This window comes from Astatotilapia calliptera, chromosome 15 (assembly GCF_964374335.1).
Source record: "Astatotilapia calliptera chromosome 15, fAstCal68.1, whole genome shotgun sequence".
In the NCBI taxonomy this organism is placed as follows: domain Eukaryota; kingdom Metazoa; phylum Chordata; class Actinopteri; order Cichliformes; family Cichlidae; genus Astatotilapia; species Astatotilapia calliptera.
The window spans coordinates 26,757,206-26,765,755 of NC_137436.1; the positions used below are offsets into that span (position 1 = coordinate 26,757,206).

General features: G+C 38.0%; 1 long non-coding RNA gene across 1 annotated transcript; it reads left to right on the forward strand.

The window, feature by feature from the left end:
• Positions 1–374: 374 nt before the first annotated feature.
• LOC145420337 (uncharacterized) lies at positions 375–1,428 on the forward strand. The gene is made up of 2 exons (XR_013901636.1): positions 375–544; positions 671–1,428. It is a non-coding gene; the product is annotated as an uncharacterized LOC145420337 (long non-coding RNA).
• Positions 1,429–8,550: the final 7,122 nt, after the last annotated feature.

Genomic DNA, 8,550 nt, shown 5'->3' on the forward strand with positions numbered 1-8,550 from the left:
TTTGTCTAAATAGCACATTTGCAAAGTTTAATTTGCAGTATTTGTGAGGCTGCATTGATAGATTTATAGGCAAAAATACTATTATGATGTTTTATTGTAACTCTTATTGTTATCTAAGGAGCTTGGAAAGAAAAGCGTCTGGACTTCTTCAAGTTGCTTGAAGACGTTTCACCTCTCATCCGAGAAGCTTCGGATGCAAAAATGAAAGCTTTCACGTAATATCAAAATTGAAAAGCTTCGATTTTTGGGTTCATATATTTGTTAATCTGACACAGAGGAGTCAGTGCCTTACCAATCATGAACCTCACTGCACGTCACTGATGTGCGTTATGAAACATTGCTTAATCACTTACCTGGATTATGTGTTAATATTTTTGACTTTGTTTTGTAAAGAGGTTGAAAGGAACCAAAATAGGAAACTTCTCTCATATTGAGTTCTTATCTCCACCAGAATCCCAGCGTTGATGTTCGACGGGAATGCATTCTGAAAGCTGTCTGTGTCTACTTAAATGAAAAGCCAGATGACCTGTTCAAAGAATTCTTGGTAAGTTAAAAAAGGAAAACGATCAGTTATTTTCCTTTTTTTAATTTAGGATTGGAAATGGAAGGTGGACTTACTTGTTCATATGTATATGTATGCAATTAACTTATCTTTTTCTTTTATTTAAAGGATGTGGATCTTGGAGCAAGCAGAGAAACGGAGCAGCTGACTTTGGGAGTCTATGTTGTCAGACATGAAGAAGCAGACTCTGCAGATACACCTGAGGACATTGGTGTCATCATAGAAGGATGCACTGTGCTGCAAGCTCTTAGTGATGTGCCAAAGGGTTGTGCCCTCCTGCTTGGACTAATCTACAGTCTAAATCTGAGCTACCCAAAGCACCTGAAATACACATTTGAATTTCTTCAGAAGGTGCTGATGGAGTTGGATGGGAACAACCTATCCATGAAGGTGCAGGTTCTGAAAAACAAACTGCTTGAGTGAAACAGCCTGCACTGAACTATAGAGGACACTGAACTTTAAGGTTCTCGAACCCTTCTCTTTGCACTTTATAAACTGTTGTGTTTGAATTGCCACAAGAACTTCTGCAAGGCCTTTCACTTTTCTGCGTTCTTTGTTCTTGAACTTTTACCAACATCCAACTATACTGAAAAAGACTGCTCCTAACTTTGGACTTCAGTTGAAGTTTTGAAGCAAAGGTTATTTTTCTAAATATGGACAAAAATGACACTAAAGTAATTTCTACCTGCTGTTTGCAGGGCTGTATTGTGGGCTTTTCATTGTAGCCAAATCAAGTTTAAATTAAGTCATGTTGATGTTAAAAATGTTGGAATCACAACAATTTCCAGTTTTAATCATTTCAGTTTAACGTGACATTCTGTATCTTGTCTTCCTGCACTTAAAATGCAGTTGAATATATGTAAAGATTGTTTATGAAAAAAGATCTAGAAGCATTTGAATTGCTCAAAGTGTGCTTCAAGAAGTTTTACACAAAGTCTTATTAAAGTTAGGTTAACTGAATAAACTTGTGTTCGATTTATTTAATTTACAACCTAAATAGAGTAAGTTGCAATTCTGTTAAAGTGATTTAATCCTATAGTTTCAGTAGAGCGTGTTTTGGGTGAGTAGATTTATCAGATTTACTTAAAATTTCTTGTTCAAATTAAATGTATCATACATTTTATATTTCACTAACCCAGTTGTGTGGAACCGGTTGACATAACTGGGTGGAGTAAATACAACATGTTATTTCTTAAAGTAAGTAGAGCTTGTTTTGGTTGAGTAGGTTTTATTTAGTCTTCTCAATTTAAGTCAACAAGGTTAGTTAGATCAACATTATGATATTCAGCTAATACAACATGATTCTTTTGATTTGCATTTAATTATCCAAATGTTATCAGATATAAGTACAGTACTAACAACAGTACTTGCATGCAAGTACTGTTTTCTTTTTTCAATAAAAATATTTTTTTAAAAACCCAAAAAAGTGACATATAATTCCTACAGAGGCTATATAAAGTGCTAGTGGTTGTGAGTGGTGGTTCAGTCCATGTTATGTTACCCCCATATGAAAGATGGGGGTAGCAACCATAATGTCAGCTTTTGTCCACATTCTGAAAGTTTAATGTTTTGGCCACTGGCAGAGGGTGGAGAGATGTTCAGCATGTTTCACTTCATACCTTAGTTACAAGGAGTGGTTCACTCTAAAAACTAAAACTGACATTTACTTAAAATTTTCGAGGCAACACTTTTACACTTAAAAATATTGAGTAGATTTGAAACCAGTCAAATCTGTTCAATATACTTGATCAATTGAATAACTAAAGCTTAAACATATTAATTTGAAATGAATAATTGTAGTCATTACACAAACATGAAAAAATTGAGTAAATAACACTGACATGCTTGGTCAATGTAACTGAAATATAGATGGTCAGTTAATCCAAAATTTTGTTCCATTTACTTAATATTGTAAACTGAACGTAATCAAAATTTTACTTAGTATTAAATATGGTAAATGGCCTGTATTTGTATAGCACTTTACTTAGTACCTAAGGACCCCAAAGTGCTTTACACATCCAGTCATTCACCCATTCACACACTGGTGATGGCAGCTACATTGTAGCCACAGCCACCCTGGGGCGCACTGACAGAGGCGAGGCTGCCGGACACTGGCGCCACCGGGCCCTCTGACCACCACCAGTAGGCAACGGGTGAAGTGTCTTGCCCAAGGACACAATGATCAAGGCTGTCAGAGCCGGGGCTCGAACCAGCAACCTTCTGATTACAAAACGAACTGCCAACTCTTGAGCCACGATCACCCCCTGCAACAGGGCAGCCCTTAGCGGCTGGAAACACAGTGAGACAGACCAAGGAAAGTGTAGTGGAACAAAGTATTTACTTGCTATATGGCTCTCCTTAAAACAATTAACTTGTCGAGCTTCTTCACAACACAAAAATCCATCCTCTAATGACAACTGGCAGCCTTAAATATGTTCAGCTGTCACAGACTTAACCATTATTCCACTCTCAGGTAAATTCTTAAATCCCAACCTTCCACCACAGTATACAATATATCAATAAGAATAAATAAATACATAAATACATTTTTACATTTACATATTAATAAATACTTCACACTTTAATGTTACACCAAACCCAATATTATAAAAACCCAGAAACCCAAGCACAAAAAGATTCACCACACTCTCTTTACCAATGGTCTCTCCCGGAACCTTTAAATGGTGTCTGGACCCCCGGGGAAACATTTGCCCAAACACCTTGAAGAGGACACAGGCAAGAAAGGTGAGTAATCATTAACTTACAAACACTTATTTGCACCACTTTTATCCCTAGATTTCACACACACACATTTGCATTAGTTTTCCTTATTGGTAAACCTTAATCACAATCTCAATCACCATTCTTCTCTCCTGACAGACAACCACCACATTCCTTGACGAGGAGCAGCTGTGCAGGATCTGAAATAAGGCCACCAACTGATTTTAAAATTCCCAATAAATAGTCAATAAATATTTAAACTTCTTGTGTGCAAATCCATGCTTAAAGTGCAATGCTCATAAATTGCTTGATAAGGTGCTTTTTTTTTTTTTTTTTTTTTTTTTAATATTTTTGGATGGACAGAAACATTAATAAATAAATATACAACTGCAATAATCATACTGTCAGTTCTCTGTCCATTTCTAAACAAACAAACAAACTAAGACAAGCAAACAAACAACACACAAAAAAAAAAAAAAAAAAAAAAAAAAAAAATTACATAAATAAATAAATAAATAAAATAAATAAAACCCAGGAGAAACAAAATAATACACCGCCTCCTGGAGAACATCAGCAAAAACAAAAACGAATAAGGGTAAAACCCCCTGGTGCAAAAAAAAAAAAAAAAAAAAAGACAACAACCAAAATACCAATGACACATGAAATATCCCTCTAAGAGACCATTTATCATAATGTCTAAGAGACATTGTCAATGTACCGCAAAAAGGGACCCCAGACCTGCTCAAAAATATCTTCTCTTCCCTTCATTCTATACATAACCCGTTCATATGATGCCATCCTAGACATTTGTTCGGTCCATTCCTTGAAAGAACAGGGGCTGGATGACTTCCAATGCCTAAGAATTACCCTGCAACCAGTTATAAAAGCCAGACGCATCCACAATCTCTGTTTTTTTGAGAGAATGTTATCGTCAGGTAGTAGGCCCAGGACGCATATAGCTGGAGATTTAGAAAGATTAAGTTTAAAAATATCATTCACCAAGTTGATGATCCCATCCCACAAATAATCATTTTTCCGACATGTATACAACATATGAACTAGAGTCCCGACTTCCTGCTGACATTTCCAACAAATGTCCTTATCTGCGAGCTTCAACCTGACTAATTTACTGGGTGTCCAATAGTTTCTGTGAAGCAACTTGTACTGGATAAGTTGAGACTGTGTTTCAGGTGAGCAGACATACCATGATGAGATCAGCATCTTCCAACTGTCCTCTGAGATCTGGATACCCAGATCTTTCTCCCAACACCGCCTCAATCCCCCCAAACTGGGAGCGTGTGCCTCTCTGAAGCTCCCATAAAATTTAGATGCCCTGATTCTGTTATTGTCAGGGGTTGCAAACATCTTCTGAACACTAGATGGAGGGTCTAGATTATTTTTCAAAATGGCTTTAATACAATGTCTTATTTGAAAAAACCTCCAAATTTCCCTTGGATCCAAATTGAATTCTCGTCTGATTTCTGCAAACGATTTCATGCCAGTCTGCCCAAATAGGTCCCCCATCTGATTAATACCTGTCCTAGCCCAGGCCTCCCACCAGACCGGTTTCTTACCTATTAATACTTTCTTATTATACCAAATAGAGGCTCTAGCGGTGAGATAAGGGCTGCTGTTGGTATATTGGTGAGCTCTAAGCCAGGTCTCTTGCATGAAAGACAGTACTGGATCTTTAAACGGTACTGGCCTTCCCTTCTGAGTAAGGAAGGCCTCTAAAGACGAAGGGGCCACAAGACTTTCCTCAATCCCAACCCATGATGGCTTATCAGTAGAGGAATTATGTATCTTAACTAACTGAGAGAGGGAGAAAGCATAATGATACCAGACCATCTTAGACAATGCCAACCCACCACTCTCTTTAGCAGCATATAATTTAGACCGATTGAACAATGGCTTTTTACCTGCCCACACAAAACCCTCTACACATGTATTATAAAGCTTTAGCAAATTATGTGGGACTGCTATCGGTAACATGTGAAGAAAGTACTGAAGTTTAGGGGCAATAATCATCTTCACCAAATTAATTCTGCCCAAAAGGGACAGATTTATTTTAACCCAATTCTGCAACAGCGAACGGATGTTTTGAATCACTGGGGAAATATTTACTTTCATTATGTTGTCTAAACCAGGGGTCAATTTAATCCCCAAATAAGTCAGACCCTCGGGCATCCACTTGAAATGCCATGAACTCCTCATAACAGGCGGACACAATTTAGAAATAGGCATAGCTTCAGACTTAGACCAATTTATAGTGTATCCAGAGATTACAGAGAAAGAATCAATAATTGAGGAAATTGCAGGAACGGCCTGTTCTGGGTTAGTTGAAATCAGTAAAATATCATCTGCATACAAAAAAGTTTTATGTTCTTCTTGACCCAAATCCACCCCTCTAATTTTCTTACATTCACGTAAAGCTATGGCTAAAGGCTCCAAAAACAGAGCAAAAATGAGAGGTGATAAGGGTGAACCTTGTCTAGTACCCCGACTTAACGAAAATGAGGGTGACATTATCCCATTGGTAATAACTGTAGCCATTGGATCTGTGTATACCACCTGAATCCACTGCCTAAAAAAGGGACCGAAACCAAATCTCTTCAAGGTATGAAACAGAAAAGGATACTCAACTTTATCAAAAGCTTTCTCTGCGTCCAAAGAGAAGGCAACGACAGGGTCTAGCTTAGTCCTGCTCTTCCAGAGTATATGCAATATCCTACGTAGATTATCCGCAGAGCTTCTATTTTTCACAAAACCAACCTGATCCCTATGCACCAAATACGGAAGAACTTTTTCAAGCCTAAAAGCTAATATCTTAGAAATAATTTTTTCATCCACATTAATTAATGAAATTGGGCGATAATTCCCACAATGCTGTGGGTCTTTCCCTTTTTTATGTAATAACGTGATCACTGCCGATCGCATACTAAACGGTAGTCTCCCTCTTTGAAACGCATCTTGATATACCGACAGTAGTCTTGGAGCTAGTTCGTCCACAAACACCTTATAAAAATCTGATGGAAATCCATCATTACCTGGAGATTTACCCACTCTAAGGCTGCCGATTGCCTGCTTAACTTCAATTAATGTAATCTTACCTTCTAATATACTTCTTTGATCTTCCGACAGGCTGGGAATTTTAATAGAAGAGAAGAAATCTGACAGCCTCTGTTCCTCCACCAGTCCATTAGAAGTGTACAGCTCCTGATAATATTTAGTAAAAATATCATTTATTTCTTTTTTACTAGTAGTCAACTTATTATTATTACTAGGATCAAAAATAGATGGTATAAGGTTACTAGATTTTATCTGCTTAACCCTGTGTGCCAACATTTTACCTGTTCTCTCCCCTTGTTCAAAGTACTTCTGATTTAGACAAAACATTGCATATTCCACTTTTTTCTCCAATATGCTATTCATCTCAAATTTAAATTTAATTAATTTGTTCCATAAGTCCCTCTCTGGGAGCAACATATGTTGTTTTTCAAGCTCCTTGATATCCTGTTCCAACTTCATCAGCTTATCCCTCTCAGCTTTTTTAATCAAGGAGCAATATTGAATAAGGCGCCCCCTCAAATAGGCCTTAAAAGCATCCCAGGTCATTCCAACGTCGTCAATAGAGCCCTCATTGTACAACCAAAACTCCTTTATCATTTCCCTTATACATTCGCAATGACCCTTATTCTTCAGTATTGAGTTATTCAAGCGCCACCTAGGTGACGGTTTAATATTATCAGTGTCAGTAAGAACAAGGTCAATGGGAGCATGATCCGATATAGCAATGTTACCAATAGAGGACCCAATAGTTTGACTTGCCAAAGAACGGGACACCAAAAAGTAATCTATCCTGGAGTAGGTTGAGTGAGGATGCGAAAAAAAGGTATAATCTCTTTCTTGAGGATGAAGAAGTCTCCATATATCTACTAGACTCAGTTCCTCTGACATCACGTCCACCGCAGCGTTTGTTGGGTCCTTGCTTAGTCCAGTACAAGAAGATTTATCCAATAAGACATCCCTGACCCGGTTAAAATCTCCCCCAATTACAATGTGTGTGTTACCTATAGTCCGCACCATGTTACAGACTTCATGAAAAAATTGTGGCTGAGGAGAATTAGGAGCATATATATTGACCAATGTCATTTTCCGCCCCTGTAAACATGCATCCAAAACCACCCATCTACCCTCCTGATCTGTATAATGCTTAAAGACCTGAAAATCCAAGTTTCTTCTAATCAATATGACCACCCCTCTTTTTCTAGCCGAAAATGCACTAAAATAAACTTGCGCCACCCAGTCTCTTTTAAGCTTTAATGATTCGGCCTCATCAAGATGGGTCTCCTGAATCAGGGCTATATCAGTCTTTTTCTGTTTCAGATATGTGAGGATTTTCTTCCTTTTAATAACATTATGACAACCCGCTATATTCCACGACACAATTTTACATAACTCCATAACACCATGTGAGCCGAATTATTATACAAATTTATCCAGAGGAATATCCCATTTACCCATATAACAACTCTTAGAGCCAGTAACATGAGACAACCCAATGATCCAAAAATTAGGTCTATACAGGACAGTTGGTACCATACCATCAAAACCAACAACAAAACCAAACACGAGAAAAAAAAAAAAAAAAAAAAAAGAACATGAAAACATAAAAAAAAAAAAAAAAAAAAAACGCAGGTCCGTGGCACTCAAAAAAAATTCCCAGATGGTGTCCCTCCTTACGTCTCCCCCCCCCTCAGAAGTAAACCAACCCATAGCTTATCAAATCCTCTTAATCTACATCACCCGGAATGTTAACCAAATCCAGGCCGCTTAGAAATTGCTTAGCCTCAGCTGGGTTGGAAAACTGATGATACTGGTTATCCACTGAAAAAGTCATAACAGCCGGAAAACGAAGAGAATAGCCAATCTTGTACTGTTGCAACAAGCGGCGCACCTCATCAAACTTCCTGCGTTTTTCTTGTACCTCCTGAGCGTAATCCTGGAAAAAAAGAACTCTCATGCCTTTCCAAACGATCTGCCCCTTTTTTCTGGCAGCCGCCAGCACGGACATCTTGGCTTTATCCCGTAGGAAGCGAACAATAATGTGTCTCGGTCTGGAGTCCGCATTGGGCTTCGGAAAAGCTGGCCCCACTCGATGGATTCTATCTATTTCGTAGTAATCTCCCATCTCAATGTCCAGAGCTTCAGACAGCAGATTCTTCACGTAATCCTCAATATTACTGCCTTCGGATCCTTCTCTAATA